The sequence below is a fragment of the Capsella rubella genome, unplaced genomic scaffold, assembly GCF_000375325.1.
Source record: "Capsella rubella cultivar Monte Gargano unplaced genomic scaffold, Caprub1_0 scaffold_5, whole genome shotgun sequence".
Taxonomy (NCBI): domain Eukaryota; kingdom Viridiplantae; phylum Streptophyta; class Magnoliopsida; order Brassicales; family Brassicaceae; genus Capsella; species Capsella rubella.
The window spans coordinates 1027416-1048976 of record NW_006238919.1 but is presented as its reverse complement, the minus strand read 5'-3'; the positions used below and the strand labels follow the sequence as shown (position 1 = coordinate 1048976).

The 21561-nt window shown below is 32.0% G+C and overlaps 5 long non-coding RNA genes across 8 annotated transcripts in view; all 5 read left to right on the top strand.

Annotated features, from left to right (window-relative positions):
- The window catches only part of LOC111830496, a 9681-nt gene extending 9115 nt beyond the window's left edge, over nucleotides 1-566 (top strand). Inside the window, exons 2-4 of one of the 3 annotated variants that reach the window (XR_002833876.1) lie at nucleotides 146-215; nucleotides 307-353; nucleotides 440-566. This is a non-coding gene — a long non-coding RNA (uncharacterized LOC111830496). Of the gene's footprint in view, nucleotides 1-145; nucleotides 224-306; nucleotides 354-439 lie in introns of those variants that run through there. The other 2 variants (XR_002833875.1, XR_002833874.1) reach the window with 2 other exon arrangements.
- A 175-nt stretch (nucleotides 567-741) lies between these two features.
- Nucleotides 742-9647, top strand: LOC111830497. The gene is made up of 5 exons (XR_002833877.1): nucleotides 742-814; nucleotides 907-998; nucleotides 1231-1362; nucleotides 1498-1566; nucleotides 9620-9647. It is a non-coding gene; the product is annotated as an uncharacterized LOC111830497 (long non-coding RNA).
- A 912-nt stretch (nucleotides 9648-10559) lies between these two features.
- LOC111830499 lies at nucleotides 10560-10918 on the top strand. Its single transcript, XR_002833879.1, has 3 exons — nucleotides 10560-10585; nucleotides 10670-10731; nucleotides 10829-10918. It is a non-coding gene; the product is annotated as an uncharacterized LOC111830499 (long non-coding RNA).
- Nucleotides 10919-13987: 3069 nt separating this feature from the next.
- LOC111830494 lies at nucleotides 13988-14705 on the top strand. The gene is made up of 4 exons (XR_002833866.1): nucleotides 13988-14098; nucleotides 14197-14292; nucleotides 14414-14524; nucleotides 14669-14705. It is a non-coding gene; the product is annotated as an uncharacterized LOC111830494 (long non-coding RNA).
- A 2472-nt stretch (nucleotides 14706-17177) lies between these two features.
- Nucleotides 17178-21561, top strand: part of LOC17884923 — a 13716-nt gene continuing 9332 nt past the window's right edge. The window contains exons 1-4 of one of the 2 annotated variants that reach the window (XR_002833865.1): nucleotides 20292-20380; nucleotides 20490-20607; nucleotides 20690-20848; nucleotides 21059-21188. This is a non-coding gene — a long non-coding RNA (uncharacterized LOC17884923). Of the gene's footprint in view, nucleotides 17199-20291; nucleotides 20381-20489; nucleotides 20608-20689; nucleotides 20849-21058; nucleotides 21189-21561 lie in introns of those variants that run through there. The other variant, XR_002833864.1, reaches the window with a different exon arrangement.

Sequence of the window (21561 nt, the reverse complement as noted above, 5' to 3'; positions counted from 1 at the left end):
TTGGTTAAAAGGTATAGACAGGTTGTCTCGTCCTCTCCCTCGATTTTATTTTTTTTCAATTTTATATGGGAATGTGACTGAGATTTTGTTTTCACTAAGACTAACAGTTTTAACGACGTTTTTTCTAATGCTATATTTTGTGCAGATAGGAGATATGCTATGTTTTGAAGAAGGAAGAAGATCCAGAACCAAACAAAGACGAATTTCGCCTTACGGTAACAACGTCAGTTTTTCATTGTTTTCTTTGTGGCTTCTCTAGATGATAGATACATATAGTTCACTCTTTCTTCGCATGCATAATTTTAGGGATGACCGGCCCAAGTAAAAAACAACAACAATGGAAAATATCATCTGTAAGTAAACACTTATTAAGATCCTTATTATGATTTTATTTCTTTCTGTTTCAAGTTCCCTTTAACTTTTTTTTTTTAACTTCCAGAATGGTGCTGTTTCCCTAACAGCTATTTTCTTAAGAAGATAAGTCAATGGACCTTATGAAGCTGCAAACTGCTAGAAAGATGGTTATTCTACTGAGGAATCCGTCTGCACTCAAGGCAAAAAACCAGTCAAACCAGTCACAACTGTCTCAAGCCAACGGCAGGTATCAGAAATTTTAGAAAAGGTATCTCACCTTCTTAATTAATAACCAGTAACCATTTTGATACCTAAATCTGGCTTCACATTACTTCTTGTAATAGTGTTTTTTTCTCTCTTTATTGCCTCATTGCAGGGAAAAGATTCTTAGCTCTGCCAAAATCATTCAGGAAAATGAAGCTATCAAAAGGCAAAGCTAGATGATGCAAAATCAAGACAAGTAAGTTAAATTGTTAAAAGTTCATCATGATCTCACTACATGACTGAAACTCTTTAAACCTTATCATTGATTTTAATGTTTTGAGACTGCAGTGAAACAAGTGTTAAAAACAACACTACCAATCTGATTCAGGAAAATCAAAGCAATCAAAAAGGCAACGATGGAAAAAGCCTCTTCTTGCACTGTAAGTGATCTCAAAATCCTATGTTTTTCCAAACTTTGTTATTGCGTAGGCTGTAGGAATCTCTAAGAATAAGGAATTTCGTCCTTTAATTGTGATTTTTATTGAGTTTCAACGTTTTAAGATTGATAATATGTTTAATTGGTTTTGAGGAATGGATCAAAAGAGCGAATTGATAAACTACTGAGGTACTCTCTTGACTCCTTTTAACTTTTCTAATTTTTTTTTCATTTAGGGGTCAAAAGAATTAGGTGTTCGTATTCCAACAAGGACGATGACTCTGATTTTTTCAAAAGAAGTCAATTCAGAACAAAAACGGTCACCGGTGTATCCTTTCAATAACAACATCAAACTGATCGGTTAAAAAGTATAGATCTGTTGTCTTGTCCGCTTCCTCTAATTTTTTGTTGTTTCAATTTAAGATAGGAATGTGAGTGAGATTTTGTTTTCACTTAGGCTATTGTTTTAACGAAGCTTCTTCTAATTTAATATTTTTGTGCAGATCGGAGATATGCTAGATTTTGAAGAATGAAGAAGATTCAGAACCAAACAAAAACAAACTTCCCTTACGGTAACAAAGCAGAGTTTTTTTCATTGTTTTCTTTGTTGCCTCTCTAGATGATGGAGATATATATATGGTTTACTCTTTCTTCGCATGCATCATTTTAAGGATGACCGGCCCAAGTCAACAACAACAACAACAACTATGGGGAAACCATTTGTAAGTAAACACTTATTGAGATCCTGATCTTGATTTTATTTCTTTCTGTTTCAAGTTTTGTCCCTTAACTTTTAATAATCTCTTTTTCTTTTTCTTTTGTGTGTTATATTTTATCACCCATTCTTCTCTTTTCTAGTTTCAGAATCCAAGCATTGTTGATGAATATTATCTGGTGAAAGTATTGTTTTCGTGTCTTTGCAAGTGACGGATGTTCAGAGGACGTCGTCTTCATGGCTCTGTAAGTCATCCCAAAATTCCTATATGCCCTTCTTTACTTTGTCCTGTTTCAAATTTATTTTTCCCTCAATCAAGAATCCCAAATTTAATGATTTTATTTCTTTCTGTTTCAAGTTCCCTTTAACTTTTTTTTTTTAACTTCCAGAATGGTGCTGTTTCCCTAACAGCTATTTTCTTAAGAAGATAAGTCAATGGACCTTATGAAGCTGCAAACTGCTAGAAAGATGGTTATTCTACTGAGGAATCCGTCTGCATTCAAGGCAAAAAACCAGTCAAACCAGTCACAACTGTCTCAAGCCAATGGCAGGTGTCATAAATTTTTGAAAAGGTAGCTCACCTTCTTAATTAATAACCAGTAACCATTTTGATACCTAAATCTGGTTTCATGTTCCTTCTTGTAATAGTGTTTTTTTTTCTTCTCTTTATTGCCTCACTGCAGGGAAAATAGTCTTGAAAACATAACTAGCTATGCCAAAATCATTCAGGAAAATGAAGCTTTCAAAAGGCAAAGCTAGATGATGCAAAATCAAGAAAAGTAAGCTAAATTTTTAAAAATTCATCATGATCTCACTACATGACTGAAACTTTCTCATCATTGATTTTAATGTGTTGATTCTTTGACTGCAGTGAAACAAGTGTTAAAAATAACACTACCAATCTGATTCAGGAAAATCAAAGCAATCAAAAAGGCAAAAGCTAGATTATGACCAATAGATGGAAAATGCCTCTTCTTGCACTGTAAGTGATCTCAAAAATCCTATGTTTTCCAAAATTTGATATTGCATAGACTGTGGGAATCTCTAAGAATAAGGAATTTCGTCTTTTATTTGGGATTTTTATTAAGTTTCAACAATTTGAGATTGATAATTTCTTTAATTGGTTATGAGGAATGGATCAAAAGAGCGAAGCTAGATGCTAGACTACTGAGGTACTCTCGAGTCCTTTTAACTTTTCTAATTTTGTTTGTATTCCAACAAGCACGATGACTCAGATTTTTTCAAGGACGTACGAAGTCGATTCAGAACAAAAACGATCACCAGTGTGTTCTTACAATAACAACATCAACAACAACAACTATGGGGAAATACATCTGTAAGTAAACACTTATTGAGATCCTGATCATGATTTTATTTCTTTCTGTTTCAAGTGTTTTCCCTTAACTTTTAATAATCTCTTTTTCTTTTTCTTTTGTGTGTTATATCTTATCACCTATTCTTCTCTTTTCTACTTTCAGAATCCAAGCATTGTTGATGAATATTATCTGGTGAAAGTATTGTTTTTGTGTCTTTGCAAGTGACGGATGTTCAGAGGACGTTGTCAACATGGCTCTGTAAGTCATCCAAAAATTCTTATATGCCCTTGTTTACTTTTTCCTGTTTCAAATTTATTTTTCCCTCAATCAAGAATACTTTTTTTTTCTTTTTCTTCTGAACAGCAAGGAATTAACAGCTGTTTTCTCAAGGAGATTGGTCAATGGACTCTAAGAAGCTGCAAAGTACTTGAAAAATGGTTAATCTGCTGAGAAATTCGTTTGCACTCAAGCATAAAAAAAGTAGTCACAGTTGTCTCTTGCCAATGGTAGTCAGAAAATTGAAAAGGTAGCTCATATGATTATTAATAACCATTCTCACACTTAAATCTGGTTTCATGATTCCCTTGTAATAGTGTTTTCTTTGTGTGTTATTACTGCAGAGAAAAGAGTGTTGATAACATAGCTAACTCTACCAAACTCGTTCAGAGAAATAAAGCTATCAAAAGGCAAAGCTAGATGATGCAAAATCAAGACATGTAAGCTAAATTGTTAAAAATTCAGCATGATCTCGGCTGCATGACTGTAACGGTTGCGTCCTCACTCCTCATCATTGATTTTAATATCTTGATTACGTTCTTAATGTGTTGATTCTTTGACTGCAGGGATACAAGTGTTAAAAAGAACACTACCAATCTTATTCAGGCAAATCAAAGCGATCAAAGAGGCAAAAGCTAGATTATGACCTAACAATGGAAAATGCCTCTTCTTGCTCTGTAAGCGATCTCAAATCCTATGTTTTCTTAAATTAAGGATTGCGTAAGACTGTATCGCTAAATTCAACATATTTTATCTTTCTGTTGTTACGTACTTTTATTGGAGTTTCATCGATTCAAGATTGGTATTATGTTAAATTGGTTTTAGGAATGGATCAAAAGAGCGATAAAAAGCGTGGGAGGAGGAGCAGAAAGCAGTAGCAGGGGAGCTTGAGGAACATCTTAAGAAACTACAAGAAATGAATGTAGATGGTACATAATTGTGGATGAGAAGAGTGATAGAAAGCGTTTAAGGAGCTGCATCTGTATTTTTCACGAGCACAACCTTCTAGGGATAAGAAAGAAGATGTTATCAGCACTTTAGAATAGACTCATAGCCTAATAAACATGTTTGATTAATGTACAAGGATCTCACTTTCTTATTGTTGCAAGAATTCCTTACCCAAACCACCCCCCAGAATTTTGGCTGCTCCAGCTTTCATCTACATTATGTGATGGAAAGATCCTCTTCTTTCTCTGTAAGAATCTTTAAATCCTCTGCGTATCTTGATTTTGTTCTGTTCAAGTTTATATATCCCTCAACCATTAATAATCTTTGCTTGTTATATTCAATGCAGCATACTGGAAGTTATCTTAGAATTGTGGATAACACTAAAATCAACGAAGGTAATCACAATAAAAAACAAATAACTGTGCTACACAAGAAAAGAAATGGTCTTGCATGCCCTTCAGTGACTAAGAACACTCTGGAGGAGATCAGAAAGGTACGTTGTGCGTGTATCAAATTAATGTTAAAATTCTTTTGCAAGTGGAATTAGCCACCTACAGTATATTAAATTGAGAATATTCTCATTTTGTTTACTACTAATATAGAAGAAAATATTGGGAATAATTAAAGTTATAATTTCATTGTAGCCCTTTTCCACAAAATATACTTTTATATGTGTATATTACTCATTTTGTTTCACATAGAGTTAAGACATGTCAATCGGGCTAGCCCGGCCCGGCCCCCGAAATCCGTAAACCCTTCATATACGTGAGCCCGGCCCAAAAAATTTCCGAGCATATATTTCAAAGCCCGGCCCGGCCCTAACAGGGCTACAGGGCTTTTCGGGCTTTTTTTGGGTTTTACTTACCGATAAAAAATCAATTTCAAAGTTCATAATAGTATTTCAAAAACTATATTTAAAGGTCTACTATAAAAATAATAATAACTTATCAATCTATATATATAAAGTTAGCTTTTTCTCTCTTCTCATGATGCCACCTAACCATCCACATAAGCCACATTTTTGTTTAAACATTAAAATAAATTTAAAACATTCATTTAGTGCATATTTATGTTACTTATTAAATTAATAGAAAGTTTATATAAATAAAAATAAATTATGTAAAAAAAATGAAATGTTAAAATAAGAAAAAAAATACTTTAATTTTTTTATTAGTGGTAATAATATAATTCAACTTTCATTTAAAATTGATCATAATTTAATATTTTAAATATGTTACTGAGTTTTAGAATGGAAGTAAAATTTAAATTTATGGTAAACTAAAACAACATTTATGTAATTGTATATATAAAATTATAAAGAGGAAAAATAAAATGAAAGTGAAATATTAGTTTATAACATGATCAAAAAGAAAAAAAAATGATATTTCATAAATTGAATCAAATGCTTTTAATCCAAATTTGAGTATTGAAAGATAATAATTAAAAAAGAAAATAATTATAATATTTTTTTTAAAATCAATTAAAAAAATAATAAAATATCACAATATGAATAAAAATCAACAAAACAAAATTATAAACCTCCCGCGCGGAGCACGGGTCAACTGCTAATATTCAATAAAACTAACTTAATTTAAGAGAAAAAAATAAAAGCCAAATAAATTATTTAACCCAATAAAACATGAAACTAAAATACTTTAAAGTATATCATAGAGTCAAAATTTAATATATATTTTGATGATTTCAAAATCATGATACTTATATATATTTAGTTTTAGCTTTGTTCAGTTCTGACATATATAAATAAGAGAAAATATTATAGATAAAAAATTTAAAAGTAACAAGTAAAACTAGTAAGTAAATATGAAAACTATAACATTAATCAAATCTTTTAATCAAACTAAAATACTAAAAAAAAAATGAAAATATATTTGGTAAGGGCTTTTCGGGCCGGTCCGAGCCCGACCTGGCTAAGCCCAAAAAATCCTTTAGCCCGAATGGGCTTAGCCCAAAAAGCCCGATTTTTCAGAGCCGGGCCAAACTAGCCCACGCTTTAGCCCTAATTGACATGCTACATAGAGTATCATTCTAAAGTTTTTTTATAATAACAAATGTCATTTTATATTTTTAATATTTTTTGACACTAAATTTCCAAATTTTACCATGAAGCTATTAGTAATTAAATTATTAAACACTTATCAAATAAGAAAATATATGTATAAGTAAGTGTTTTTATAATTTGTGTAAAACATATAAAACTGACATTATTTGTGAAATATATTATTTTTTACTCGTTTAAGAAAAGCTGACTCTTTTAAAGTAAATAAAGAGTTACACCAAAAAAATTACTGACACGTATAATAAAATAAATTTTCATTTTAACATAGGCCTTCCAAATTTTTGACATTCTTCTTCATAATTATTATTTTTTTCTTATGAGATGACTTTAACTTTTTCCGTGGCTTGAATATATTAGAGTAATATGATTATTAAAAAATAAATACAGGTAAAGTGGTGCTACTTGGACTATTATATGTAATGAATGAAAGAATATTGCTGAATAAGCTGAGTGATTTATAGTTTAGGTGTGACGATTAGTGTAAAGAAAATATTGTTAGCATTAAAGGGGGTATCTATATTAACATTTTTGAAATACCTTTTGGAAAATAACCTTTTATTTTGTATTATTTGCATAATAAATCCGTGACATTTAAATAAATAACAAACTTTTAAGATAAAATTTGTAATTAAATTACACTAGAATCACAAAATTAGAAACTAATATTTATTACATTTAACAAAATTTCCTAAAATATCTCCCTAATAAATTGAATATCTCTCCAATATCTTTATATGATCTTATTTGTTTTAAAATTTACATTATTACATAAACCATAAGTATAATAAAAATACAAAAAACAATTCGCATATGTAGCAATTTGAATTTTTGAAAACGGATGTATATTACTCAATCGATAAAAGAAAAAACATATATGTATAACGTCCCATATCGGGTAGAAAATTTTAGACAATGGTTCGGAACCATTATAAATATGACTAATATGAAACTTAAAAATCTAAAATCTTGAATGAAAGATTACAACAAAAAAGTTTTACTAAATTTTAGGGAATCCAAAATTTTAAAATCTTGATTGGTTAAAAATGAGTTTTTAGAAAACAATAACCAAAATCTCTCTTGAAATCTATAAAACATTCAAGGTTTATATTTTACATAAATATGATTTAATGGGTTTATGTTTTATGTTTTTCTTACGGGTTATCTTGCGGGTTAACAAAAAAAAAAAACAAATATAACTTAAACATAATTTTTTTAGTCCCGCGAGTTACAAAAAATATCCCGCGAGTTACAAAAAATATCTCGCGAGTTAAGTAATAAAAATAACAATCAAAAATACAATTACACAATCTTAAACACTAAAAGGGTAATAAAATTAACAAATATAACTTAAATATATATATTTTTTAGTCAAAACAATCGTACCGCGGTGTACCGCGGGTTAAAACCTAGTTAAATTAAATAATTCATATTTATTTTAATTAGCGAAATCTAGATTTGTTAATTAATGTAAAAAGTTTTGTTTTGTAAATTGTAACTTTATAGATCCTAATTATGCTATTTTTTTGTGAGGAGTATTGTGAGAGTAGCCCATCAGCTTTTACTCTAAAAAATGTTTTAACTTTTTGTATAAAAACACTTATAGTTATATTAGCATATTAGAAAAGAAAAACCCATAACTTAACAAACAACAACTAAGCGGTGCGTTTTGATTAAGTAATGTCATTTTCTTGCGACATATTTCCTTTTTTCTTATAACACTAAACTTAAGAATTTCCTTTTTTTTAATAATAAAACTAAACTTAACAATTACCTTTTTCGTAGTAAAACCAAATTTAACAATTTCCTTTTTTCTTTATAACATTAATTACTAAACGTAAAAGAATTTCCTTTTTTCAAACTTAACAATTTCCTTTTTTCCTTTTTATATAACAAATTTAGAAAAAGGAAAATTTCCATTGCTTTATTTTAGTCGACATCTCTCTGTTTATAAATAGAGACAGATTACTCTCACTTTATTCATCTTTGAGAAATCAAAATTAGAACACATTCTCCTCAGAGAGTGAGAGACATAGCCGAGAGAGAGAGAGAGAGCGTTCGATTCTAATGGCGACGAGAGGGAATTCATAGATGAACGCGTTGAGGTGTCTTCTCGTGTTCTTCTTCTTACCCTATGATACGATTTGATTTTCGTGTGAATGTTTTTGCTTTTGAAATAAAGAGTTTCTTTCTCACAGGTTTCATGGCGACGAGATAACTTTCGATTCTAATGGCGACGAGATAGCTAAACGAGTCAGATATATCTTTCTAACCCTATGAATCGATTTCGCTTTTGAAATAATTTTTTCGTATTTGTATTACTGGTTAACGGGTTTGTTGTCTCTTTGGCTGAATCGAAACAGGTGTATGTTCGTGTTCAAACTCGGATGTTTACAAGGACAAAGGTGATTCAGAACAAAAACGGTAGTCGGCTTTCTTACAGTAAGTAACAACATCAAACTTATCGATGAGAAGGTAATCTAGGTCTTTCTTTCCTTGTCTACTTCCATAAAAGAGACTCGAACTTGCTTCTTAATGGGTTTGTTTGTTTGTTTTTTTTCTTTTGGGTGAAACAGGTGTGTGTTCGTGTTACTCAGATTAATGTTTTGAAAGATGATGAAGTAGAGTAATGTGTTCTTACAGTAACAACATCAAACTGATCGATTAAAAGGTATAAATAGGTCTTTGTCTTGACTCTGCACCTCCTCTTCTCTTGTCCGTTTCCTCAAATTTGCGGTTATCTTTGTTTTCAATTTTAGATGGGAATGTGACTCTGTTATTTTAATTTAGACTTCTAATTGTATATTTTTGTGCAGATATGATATGGTTTGAAGAATGAAGAAGATTCAGAACAAAAGGTGGTGTTGATGTTTTGCCTTTGAAATGAGAGTTTTTTTTTGAATATTGGATCTTAATTAATGCGTTTGTTGTTTCTTTTGAAATAAGAGTGTGTGTGTGTGTTTGTGTTCGTGTTCCAACTAGGACGATGACTCAGATTTAGATTCAGAACACAAAAAGGTCGTCGACGTGTTCTTATAGTAACAACATCTTGTTTGCTTCCTCGAATTTGTTTTCGTTTATATTGTTGTTTTAACAAAGCTTATCTAATTTTATATTTTTGTGCAGATTGAAGATATGTAATGTTTTGAAGAATGAAGAAGATTCAGATGCAAAGAAAAACAAACTTCACCGTAAGGTAACAACGTCTTTTTGATATTTTTTCATTGTTTTCTTTGTTGCTTCTTTAGATGATGCAGATATACATGAAGTTCACTTCTTCCTTTGTATAATTATAGGGATGACCGGCCCAAGTCAACAACAACACAACAGTGGGAAAAATCCTCTGTAAGTAAACACTTCTATTAAGATCTTATTATGATTTTATTTCTTTCTGTTTTATCACTTAACCAATAATACTCTCTTTTCTTTTTCTTTTGTGTTTTATATAACTTATCACCATCACATTTTCTTCTCTACTTTCAGAATCCAGGCACTGTTGATGAATATTATTTGTTGGAAGTATTGTTTTCGTGTCTCTCAGTGATGGATATTCAGAGGACATGGCGTTTCTTCTTCAACTCTCATCGGACTTGACAAGAAACTCCACAATGAAAAAAGGTAAAGTCAGTGTGTTTCTTCAACTCTCATCTGAATGTTTTGCTTTATTTAATATGAATATTGTTTTGTATTCATGATCTTGATGATGGAGAATTTTTTGTTTTGTTGTATACGTTATTCACTTTCTTCTCATTATTATTATAAGGGAGGATGTTGAATTATGGACCCAATCGATGGAGATATATGCAGTAAGTCATCTCAAATTCCTCTATACTCTTCTTTATTTTCTTCTGTTTCAAGTTTATCTATCTCCATTAACCAATCTCTTTTTGTTTTTGTTTTTGTGTTTGTTGAACAACAAGTTGCTATTGAAGTGGAACTCGACAAGGCACCAAAATTCAAAGCAAAACTTGTGAACAAAACGGTACTTGTCATTGCCTCATGCCAACCATTTTCCTTTCCACAGGTTAGAAACAATCGAGGTACTCTCTGATACCTTTTAACTTTTCTCTTTTTTGATTAACTTCTAGGATGGTGATGTTTTCTTAAAAGCGGGTTCTTAAGGAGATAAGTTTTTGGACCTTAAGAAGCTGCAAAACTGCTAGAAAGATGGTTAATCTACTGAGGAACCCATATGTACTCATGCCAAAACACCAGTCACAGATGTCTCAAGACAATGGCAGTTAACAGAACATGCTGAAAAGGTAGCTCACATTCTTAATTAATAACCATTCTGATATCTAAATCTTAGTTCACCTTCCTCTTGTGCGTTTATTTTCTCATTGCAGCGAAAAGAGTGTCAAAACATAGCTAGCTCTACCAAACTGAATTAGGAAAATATAAACTAGAGGTACTCTCTGATTCCACAGGTAATAAACTACCAAGGTACTCTCCAATTCGTTTGAACTTTTCTTATATTTTATTATTATTTGGGTGAAACGAAACAGGTGTGCGTCTGTGTTCGTGTTCCAACTTCCAACTAGGACGATGACTCAGATTTTTTCAAAGAAGTACGAAGTAGATTCAGAACAAAACCGGTCAACAGCGTGTTCTTATAGTTACAACATCAAACTGATTGGTTAAAAGGTATATATAGGTTGTCTTGTACGCTTCCTCGAATTTTCTTTTGTTTCAATTTAAGATGAGAATGTGACTGCGATTTTGTTTTCACTGAGATTGTTGTTTTAACAAAGTTTCTTCTAATTTAATAATTTTGTGCAGATCGGAGATATGCTATGTTTTGAAGAATGAAGAAGATTCAGAACCAAACAAAAACAAATTTCTCCTTACGGTAACAACTTCAAAGTGAGTTTTTTTTCATTGTTTTCTTTGTTGTTTCTCTAGATGATGGAGATATACATATAGTTCACTCTTTCTTCACATGTATAATTTTAGAGATGACCTGGCCAAGTCAACAACAACAAAAACAATGGGAAAAATTCTATGTAACTGTAAGTAAACTCTTATTAAGATCTTTTATGATTTTTCCTTCTGTTTCAAGTTTTATCACTAATCAATAATAATGATCTCTTTTTTCTTTTCTTTTGTGTGTTATATAAGTTATCACCTTCACCTTCTCTTCTCTACTCTCAGAATCCAAGCATTGTTGATGAATAGTATCTGTTGGAAGTATTGTTTTTGTGTCTTTTCAAGTGATGGATGTTTAGAGGACATGGCGTTTTTTCTTCAACTTTCATATGATTTGACGAGAAAGTCCACAAAGAAAAAGGTAAAATAATCTTGGGGTTTACTCTGTGTTTCTTCAACTCTCTCATCTGAATGTTTTGCTTTCTTAAATATAATTTTTGTTTGCATATATGATCTTGATGGTGATGGAGATTTTTTGGTTTTGTTGTTGCTGCTTCTCTAGATGATGGAGATATATGGAGATTTACGTTCTACTCATAATTATTATTAGGGATGATGCTGAATTAAGGACCCAATCGATGAAGATATATGTTGTAAGTCATCTCAAATTCTTCTCTGTGTTTCTATATTTTCTTTAGTTTCAAGTTTATCTATCTCCCTCAACCAATATTGTTTTGTTTTTTTGTTCAAGGACATACGAAGTAAATTCAGAACAAAAACGGGGGCTGGTGTGTTCTTACAATAACAACATCAAACTGATTGGTTAAAAGGTATAGATAGGTTGTCTTGTCCTCTCCCTCAAATTTTTTTTTTTCAATTTTAGATGTGAATGTGACTGAGATTTTGTTTTCACTAAGACTAACAGTTTTAGCGACGTTTTCTCTAATGCTATATTTTGTGCAGATAGGAGATATGCTATGTTTTGAAGAATGAAGAAGATCCAAAACCAAACAAAGACGAATTTCGCCTTATGGTAACAACGTCAGTTTTTCATTGTTTTCTTTGTTGCTTCTCTAGATGATAGATACATATAGTTCACTCTTTCTTCGCATGCATAATTTTAGGGATGACCGGCCCAAGTAAAAAACAACAACAATGGGAAAAATCATATGTAAGTAAACACTTATTAAGATCCTTATTATGATTTATTTCTTTCTGTTTCAAGTTCCCTTTAACTTTTGTTTTTTTTATTAACTTCCAGAATGGTGCTGTTGTCCTAGCAGATGTTTTCTCAAGGAGATAAGTCAATGGACCTTAAGAAGGTGCAAACTGCTAGAAAGATGGTTAATCTACTGAGGAATCCATCTGCACTCAAGCCAATAAACCAGTCACAACTGTCTCAAGCCAATGGCAGGTATCAGAAAATTTTGAAAAGGTAGCTCACCCTCTTAATTAATAACCAGTAACCATTTTGATACCTAAATCTGGTTTCACGTTCCTTCTTGTAATAGTGTTTTTTTTCTTCTCTTTATTGCCTCACTGCAGGGAAAAGAGTGTTAAAAACATAGCTAGCTCTGCCAAAATCATTAAGGAAAATGAAGCTATCAAAAGGCAAAGCTAGATGATGCAAAATGAAGACAAGTAAGCTAAATTGCTAAAAACTCATCATGATCTCACTACATGACTGAAACTCTTTAAACCTCATCATTTATTTTAATGTGTTGATTCTTTGACTGCAGTGAAACAAGTGTTAAAAATAACACTACCAATCTGATTCAGGAAAATCAAAGCAATCAAAAAGGCAAAAGCTAGATTATGACCTAACGATGGAAAGAGCCTCTTCTTGCACTGTAAGTGATCTCAAAATCCTATGTTTTCCAAACTTTGATATTGCGTAGACTGTAGGAATCTCTAAGAATAAGGAACTTCGTCTTTTAATTGTGATTTTTATTGAGTTTCAAGGTTTTAAGATTGATAATATGTTTAATTGGTTTTGAGGAATGGATCAAAAGAGTGAAGCTAGATGATAAACTACTGAGGTACTCTCTTGACTCCTTTTAACTTTTCTGATTTTTTTTTTCATTTATGGGTCAAAAGAAACAGGTGTGTGTCTGTGTTCGTATTCCAACAAAGACGTGACTCGGATTTTTTTCAAGGACGTACGAAGTCGATTCAGAACAAAAACGATCACCAGTGTGTTCTTACAATAACAACATCAACAACAACAACTATGAAGAAAACCATCTGTAAGTAAACACTTATTGAGATCCTGATCATGATTTTATTTCTTTCTGTTTCAAGTTTTGTCCCTTAACTTTTAATAATCTCTTTTTCTTTTTCTTTTGTGTGTTATATCTTATCACCTATTCTTCTCTTTTCTACTTTCAGAATCCAAGCATTGTTGATGAATGTTATCTGGTGAAAGTATTGTTTTCGTGTCTTTGCAAGTGACGGATGTTCAGAGGACGTTGTCTTCATGGCTCTGTAGTCATCCCAAAATTCCTATATGCCCTTCGTTACTTTGTCTTGTTTCAAATTTATCTTTCCATCAATCTTTTTTTTCTTTCTTCTGAACAACAAGAATCTACTGAAGTGGAACTCGACAAGGCACCAGATTTCAGATCAAAACTTGTGAACAAAAAAGGTACTTGTCGTTGATGTACAATTCCCAAATTATACACAATTGATGTACCCTCTGATTCATTTTAACTTTTCTCTTATCTTTCTCTTTTTTTTGATTAACTTCTAGGATGGTGTTATTTTCTCAAGGAGATTGGTGAATGGACTCTAAAAAGCTGCAAAGTACTAGAAAAATGGTTAATTTGCTGAGGAATCCGTTTGCACTCAGGCATAAAAAAAAACAGTCTCAGTTGTCTCTTGCCAATGGCAGTCATCAGAAATTTGAAAAGGTAGCTCATATGATTAATTAATAACCATTCTGATGCTTAAATCTGGTTTCATGATTCTCTTGTAATAGTGTTTTTTTTGTCTGTGTTTATTACTGCAGAGAAAAGAGTGTTGAAAACATAGCTAACTCTACCAAACTCGTTCAGAGAAATAAAGCTATCAAAAGGCAAAGCTAGATCATGCAAAATCAAGACATGTAAGCTAAATTGTTAATAATTAAGCGTGATCTTGGCTGCATGACTGAAACGTCCTCACTCCTCATCATTGATTTTAATATCTTGATTACGTTCTTTAATGTGTTGATTCATTGACTGCAGGGATACAAGTGTTAAAAAGAACACTACCAATCTGATTCAGGAAAACCAAAGCGATCAAAGAGGCAAAAGCTAGATTATGACCTAACAATGGAAAATGCCTCCTCTTGCTCTGTAAGTGATCTCAAATCCTATGTTTTCTAAAATTAAGGATTGTTTAAGACTGTATCTCTAAATTCAACATATTTTATTTTTCTGGTGTTACTTTTATTGGAGTTTCGTCGATTCGAGATTTATAATATGTTAAATTGGTTTCAGGAATGGATCAAAAGAGCGATAAAAAGCATGAGAGGAGGAGCCGAACGCAGGGGAGCTTGAGGAACATCTTAAGAAACTACAAGAAATGAATGTAGATGGTACATAATTGTGGATGAGAAGAGTGATAGAAAGCGTTTAAGGATGCATCTGTTTTTTCACAAGCACAACCTTCTAGGGCCAAGAAAGAAGAAGTTCACGACTAAGCCTTCTTTCATAAGACTCAACGCACAAAAACAAGACTGCAGGCTCCAGGTTCTTTATCACTCTTTTGTGAGGTGGTATTGCAGTTAAGTGAGTTAAAAGACCGTTGTAATATTTTCCCTTCTTGTTCTTTTAACAGTAAATCCTGGAGCCATATTGTTTCAAAATCAGCAAGCTTCACCCTAGCTCCAACTTTTTCTTGCACCACATCTGCCAGAATTTCAGGTATACCCTCTGTCAGAGATTATCATCACTTTAGAATAGACTCATAGCCCAATGAATCTGTTTGATTAATGTACAAGGATCTCACTTTCTTATTGTTGCAGGAATTTCATTTTCAAACAAAGACATCCTCAGTAGCTTCAACGGAAGTGTCTTTAGTGGAGAAACCAAAATGTAGAACTCTTGTGATTACTTTGAGAATCATGTAAAAGGCAGTAATATCGTTGCGTTGACTGCAGTAATATCTTAATGCATAAAAGATTCATCTTTTTTTGTGCAGCTTTGTTCCTAGAATCAGATCAATGAGATCATGACCATGTGAAACTTCCATGAAAGAGAAGAAGAACAAAGAAAATTTAAGGTTTTTGTTTTAGTTCAACTGCTTATAATCGTTCTTTTTATTGCATGAAAAAAGAGCCGTAAGAACTATTTCTTCACAAAGCAAGCAAGCCTTGGGAAATAACAAGTTTTTCCGCCTCACAACAATTTTGAGGATGCAGAGTTCAACAAAAAGATCGCAGATGCCAGGTTCTATAGCATTCTTTGTGAGATGTTATTGTAGTTTAGTGATATATATGTAAGGAATCCATCTGCACTCAGGCCAAAACGTATAAAACTGACATTATTTGTGAAAGAAATATATTATTTTTTACTCGTTTAAGAAAAGCTGACTCTTTTTAAGTAATTATCATTGTTCATTTGAGTGATTCTCATCAAACAAAGAGAGTTACACAGGAAAAATTACTGTCACATATGATAAAATAATATAAAATTTTAAAATAGGCCTTTCAAACTTTTGACATTCTTCCTTCATAATTGTATTTTTTTTCTTATGAGATGACTTTAACTTTTTTCGTGGCTTAAATATATTAGAGTAATATGATTATTAAAAAATAAATACATCTAAAGTCGTGCTAATTGGACTATTATATGTAATGGATGAAAGAATATCGCTGAATAAGCTGAGTGATTTGTAGTTTAGGTGTGACGATTAGTGTAAAGAAAATATTGTTAGCACTTAGCATTAAATGGGTATTAAAGTAAATAATCAATATTTATTTTTATTAGATAAATCAAGATTTGATACTTATTGTAAAAAATTTTGTTTTGTAAATTGTAACTTTATAGATCCTAATTATGCAATTTTTTGTGAGGAGAATTGTGAGAGAGTTGCATATCAGCTTTTACTCTAAAAAATGTTTTAACTTTGTTTTTATAAAAACACTTATAATTATTTTAGCATATTAGAAAAGGAAAGCCCATGGCTTAACAAACAACAAAAAGCCCACTAATCTAAGCTGTGCATTTTGATTAAGTAATTTCAATTTTTCTTGCAACATATTTCCTTTTTTCAAAACACAAAACGTGAGAATTTCCTTTTTTTTCCTTTTTATAATAAAACCAAACTTAACAATTTCCTTTTTTCGTAGTAAAACCAAATTTAAGAATTTCCTTTTTTCTTTATAACGTTAATTACTAAACGTAAGAATTTCCTTTTTTCAAACTTAACAATTTCCTTTTTTTCCTTTTCATATAAAAAATTTAGAAAAAGGAAAATTTCCATTGTTTTAGTTTGTTCTCTGTTTATAAATAGAGACAGATTGCTCTCACTTTATTCATCTTTGAGAAATCAAAATTAAAACACATTCTCCTCAGAGAGTGAGAGACAGAGCCGAGAGAGATAGAGCGTTCGATTCTAATGGCGACGAGAGGGAAAACATAGATGAGCGCGTTGAGGTGTCTTCTCGTGTTCTTCTTCTTACCCTATGATACGATTTGATTTTCGTGTGAATGTTTTTGCTTTTGAAATAAAGAGTTTCTTTCTCACAGGTTTCATGGCGACGAGATAACTTTCGATTCTAATGGCGACGAGATAGCAAAACGAGTCAGATATATCTTTCTAACCCTATGAATCGATTTCGCTTTTGAAATAATTTTTTCGTATTTGTATTACTGGTTAACGGGTTTGTTGTCTCTTTGGCTGAATCGAAACAGGTGTATGTTCGTGTTCAAACTCGGATGTTTACAAGGACAAAGGTGATTCAGAACAAAAACGGTAGTCGGCTTTCTTACAGTAAGTAACAACATCAAACTTATCGATGAGAAGGTAATCTAGGTCTTTCTTTCCTTGTCTACTTCCATAAAAGAGACTCGAACTTGCTTCTTAATGGGTTTGTTTGTTTGTTTTTTTTCTTTTGGGTGAAACAGGTGTGTGTTCGTGTTACTCAGATTAATGTTTTGAAAGATGATGAAGTAGAGTAATGTGTTCTTACAGTAACAACATCAAACTGATCGATTAAAAGGTATAGATAGGTCTTTGTCTTGACTCTGCACCTCCTCTTCTCTTGTTCGTTTCCTCAAATTTGCGGTTATCTTTGTTTTCAATTTTAGATGGGATGGGAATGTGACTATGTTATTTTAATTTAGACTTCTAATTGTATATTCTTGTGCAGATATGATATGGTTTGAAGAATGAAGAAGATTCAGAACAAAAGGTGGTGTTGATGTTTTGCCTTTGAAATAAGAGTTTGTTTTTGTATATGGGATCTTAATTAATGCGTTCGTTGTTTCTTTTTTGGGTGAAACGAAACAGGTGTGTGTTTGTGTTCGTGTTCCAACTATGACGATGACTCAGATTTTTTCAAGGAAAAACAAAGTAGATTCAGAACACAAAAAGGTCGTCGACGTGTTCTTACAGTAACAACATCTTGTTTGCTTCCTCGAATTTGTTTTCGTTTACACTGTTGTTTTAACAAAGCTTATCCAATATTATATTTTTGTGCAGATCGAAGATATGTAATGTTTTGAAGAATGAAGAAGATTCATAACCAAACAAAAACAAACTTCACCCTACGGTAACAACGTCAATTTGATATTTTTTCATTGTTTTCTTTGTTGCTTCTTTAGATGATGCAGATATACATATAGTTCACTTCTTCACATGTATAATTCTAGGGATGACCTGGCCAAGTCAACAACAACAACAACAACAATGGGACAAATCCTCTGTAAGTAAGCACTTATTATGATTTTATTTGTCTGTTTCAAGTTGGATCACTTAACCAATAATACTCTCTTTTCTTTTTCTTTTGTGTGTTATATAACTTATCACCCTCAGATTTCCTTCTCTACTCTCAGAATCCAGGCATTGTTGATGAATATTATATGTTGGAAGTATTGTTTTCGTGTCTCTCAGTGATGGATATTCAGAGGACATGGCGTTTCTTCTTCAACTCTCATCGGACTTGACGAGAAACTCCACAATGAAAAAGGTAAAGTTTTGGGGGTTTACAGTGTGTTTCTTCAATCTCATCTGAATTCTTTTGAATATTGTTTTGTATACATGATCTTGATGATGGAGAATTTTTTGTTTTGTTGTATACATGATTCACTTTCTTCTCATTATTATTACAAGGGATGCTGTTGAATTATGGACCCAATCGATGGAGATATATGCAGTAAGTCATCTCAAATTCCTCTATACTCTTCTTTATTTTCTTCTGTTTCAAGTTTATGTATCTCCATTAACCAATCTCTTTCTGTTTTTGTTTTTGTGTTTGTTGAACAGCAAGTTGTTATTGAAGTGGAACTCGACAAGGCACCAAAATTCAAAGCAAAACTTGTGAACGAAATGGTACTTGTCATTGCCTCATGCCAACCATTTTCCTTTCCACATGTTAGAAACAATGGAGGTACTCTCTAATACCTCTTAACTTTTCTCTTTTTTGATTAACTTCTAGGATGGTAATGTTTTCTTAAAAGCGGGTTCTTAAGGAGATAAGTCAATGGACCTTAAGAAGCTGCAAACTGCTAGAAAGATGGTTAATCTACTGATGAACCCATATGTACTCAGGCCAAAACACGTTACAGATGTCTCAAGCCAACAGAACATGCTGAAAAGGTAGCTCACATTCTTAATTAATAACCACTATGATATCCCAATCTGGTTTCACCTTCCTCTTGTGCGTTTATTTCCTCATTGCAGCGAAAAGAGTGTCAAAACATAGCTAGCTCTACCAATCTGAATTAGGAAAATATAAACTAGAGGTACTCTCTGATTCCACAGGTAATAAACTACCAAGGTACTCTCCAATTCCTTTGAACTTTTCTTATATTTTTTCTTTTTTGGGTGAAACGAAACAGGTGTGTGTTCGTGTTCCAACTTCAAGCTAGGACGATGACTCAGAGTTTTTCAAAGAAGTACAAAGTAGATTCAGAACAAACCGGTCAACGGCGTGTTCTTATAGTTACAACAGCAAACTGATTGGTTAAAAGGTATATATAGGTTTTCTTGTCCGCTTCCTCCAGTCTTCTTTTGTTTCAATTTAAGATGAGAATGTGACTGCGATTTTGTTTTCACTGAGGTTGTTTTTTAAACAAAGTTTCTTCTAATTTAATAATTTTGTGCAGATCGGAGATATGCTATGTTTCGAAGAATGAAAAAGATTCAGAACAAAACAAAAACAAATTTCCCCTTACGGTAACAATGTCAAACTGAGATTTTTTCGTTTACACTGTTGTTTTAACAAAGCTTATCCAATATTATATTTTTGTGCAGATCGAAGATATGTAATGTTTTGAAGAATGAAGAAGATTCAGAACCAAACAAAAACAATTTTCTCCTTACGGTAACAACTTTAAACTGATATTTTTTCATTGTTTTCTTTGTTGTTTCTCTAGATGAGGGAGATATACATATAGTTCACTCTTTCTTCACATGTATAATTCTAGGGATGACCTGGCCAAGTCAACAACAATGGGGAAAATCCTATGTCACTGTAAGTAAACTCTTATTAAGATCTTATTATGATTTTTCCTTCTGTTTCAAGTTTTATCACTAATCAATAATAATGATCTCTTTTTTCCTTTCTTTTGTGTGTTATATATGTTATCACCTTCACCTTCTCTTTTCTACTCTCAGAATCCAAGCATTGTTGATGAATAGTATATGTTGGAAGTATTGTTTTCGTGTCTTTTCAAGTGATGGATGTTCAGAGGACATAGCGTTTCTTCTTCAACTTTCATCTGATTTGACGAGAAAGTCCACAAAGAAAAAGGTAAAAAAATCTTGGGGTTTACTCTGTGTTTCTTCAACTCTCTCATCTGAATGTTTTGCTTTCTTAAATATAATTTTTGTTTGCATATATGATCTTGATGGTGATGGAGATTTTTTGGTTTTGTTGTTGCTGCTTCTCTAGATGATGGAGATATATGGAGATTTACTTTCTTCTCATAATTATTATTAGGGATGATGCTGAATTATGGACCCAATCGATGAAGATATATGTTGTAAGTCATCTCAAATTCTTCTCTGTGTTTCTATATTTTCTTTAGTTTCAAGTTTATCCATTTCCCTCAACCAATATTTTGTTTGTTTTTGTGTTTGTTGAACAACAAGTTGCTATTGAAGTGGAACTCGACAAGGCACCAGAATTCAAAGCAAAAATTGTGAACAAAAAGGTACTTGTCATTGCCTCATGTCAGTAATTCCATTATGCAGGCAATAAACAATTGAGGTACCCTCTGATTCCTTTTAAATTTTCAATTATCTTTTCTTTTTTTTTGATTAACTTCCAAGATATGCTGTTTTCCTAGCAGCTGTTGCTCAAGGAGATAAGTCATTGGTCTTTAAGAAGCTGCAAACTGCTAGAAAGATGGTTAATCACTTAATCTGCTTAGGAATCCGTCTGCACTCAAGCTAATAAACCAGTCACAACTTTCTCAAGCCAAAGGCAGTCATCAGAAAATTGTGAAAAGGTAGCTCATATTCTTAATTAATAACCATTGTGATACGTTCCTATTGTAATAGTGTTTTTTTTTTGTGCGTTTATCACTGCTAGCTCTACCAAAACTGATTCAAAAAAATAAAGCTATCAAAAGGCAAAGCTAGATGATAAACTATTAAAGTACTCTCTGATTCCTTTTAACTTTTCTATTTTTTTTTCTTTTTTGGGTGAAACGAAACAGGTGTTTCTGTGTTCGTCTTCCAACTAGGATGATAACTCAGATTTTTTGAAGGACGTACGAAGTAGATTCAAAACAAAAACGGGGGCTGGTGTGTTCTTACAATAACAACATCAAACTGATTGGTTAAAAGGTATAGTCAGGTTGTCTCGTCCTCTCCCTCGATTTTATTTTTTTTCAATTTTATATGGGAATGTGACTGAGATTTTGTTTTCACTAAGACTAACAGTTTTAACGACGTTTTTTCTAATGCTATATTTTGTGCAGATAGGAGATCTGCTATGTTTTGAAGAAGGAAGGAGATCCAGAACCAAACAAAGACGAATTTCGCCTTACGGTAACAACGTCAGTTTTTCATTGTTTTCTTTGTTGCTTCTCTAGATGATAGATACATATAGTTCACTCTTTCTTCGCATGCATAATTTTAGGGATGACCGGCCCAAGTAAAAAACAACAACAATGGAAAATATCATCTGTAAGTAAACACTTATTAAGATCCTTATTAT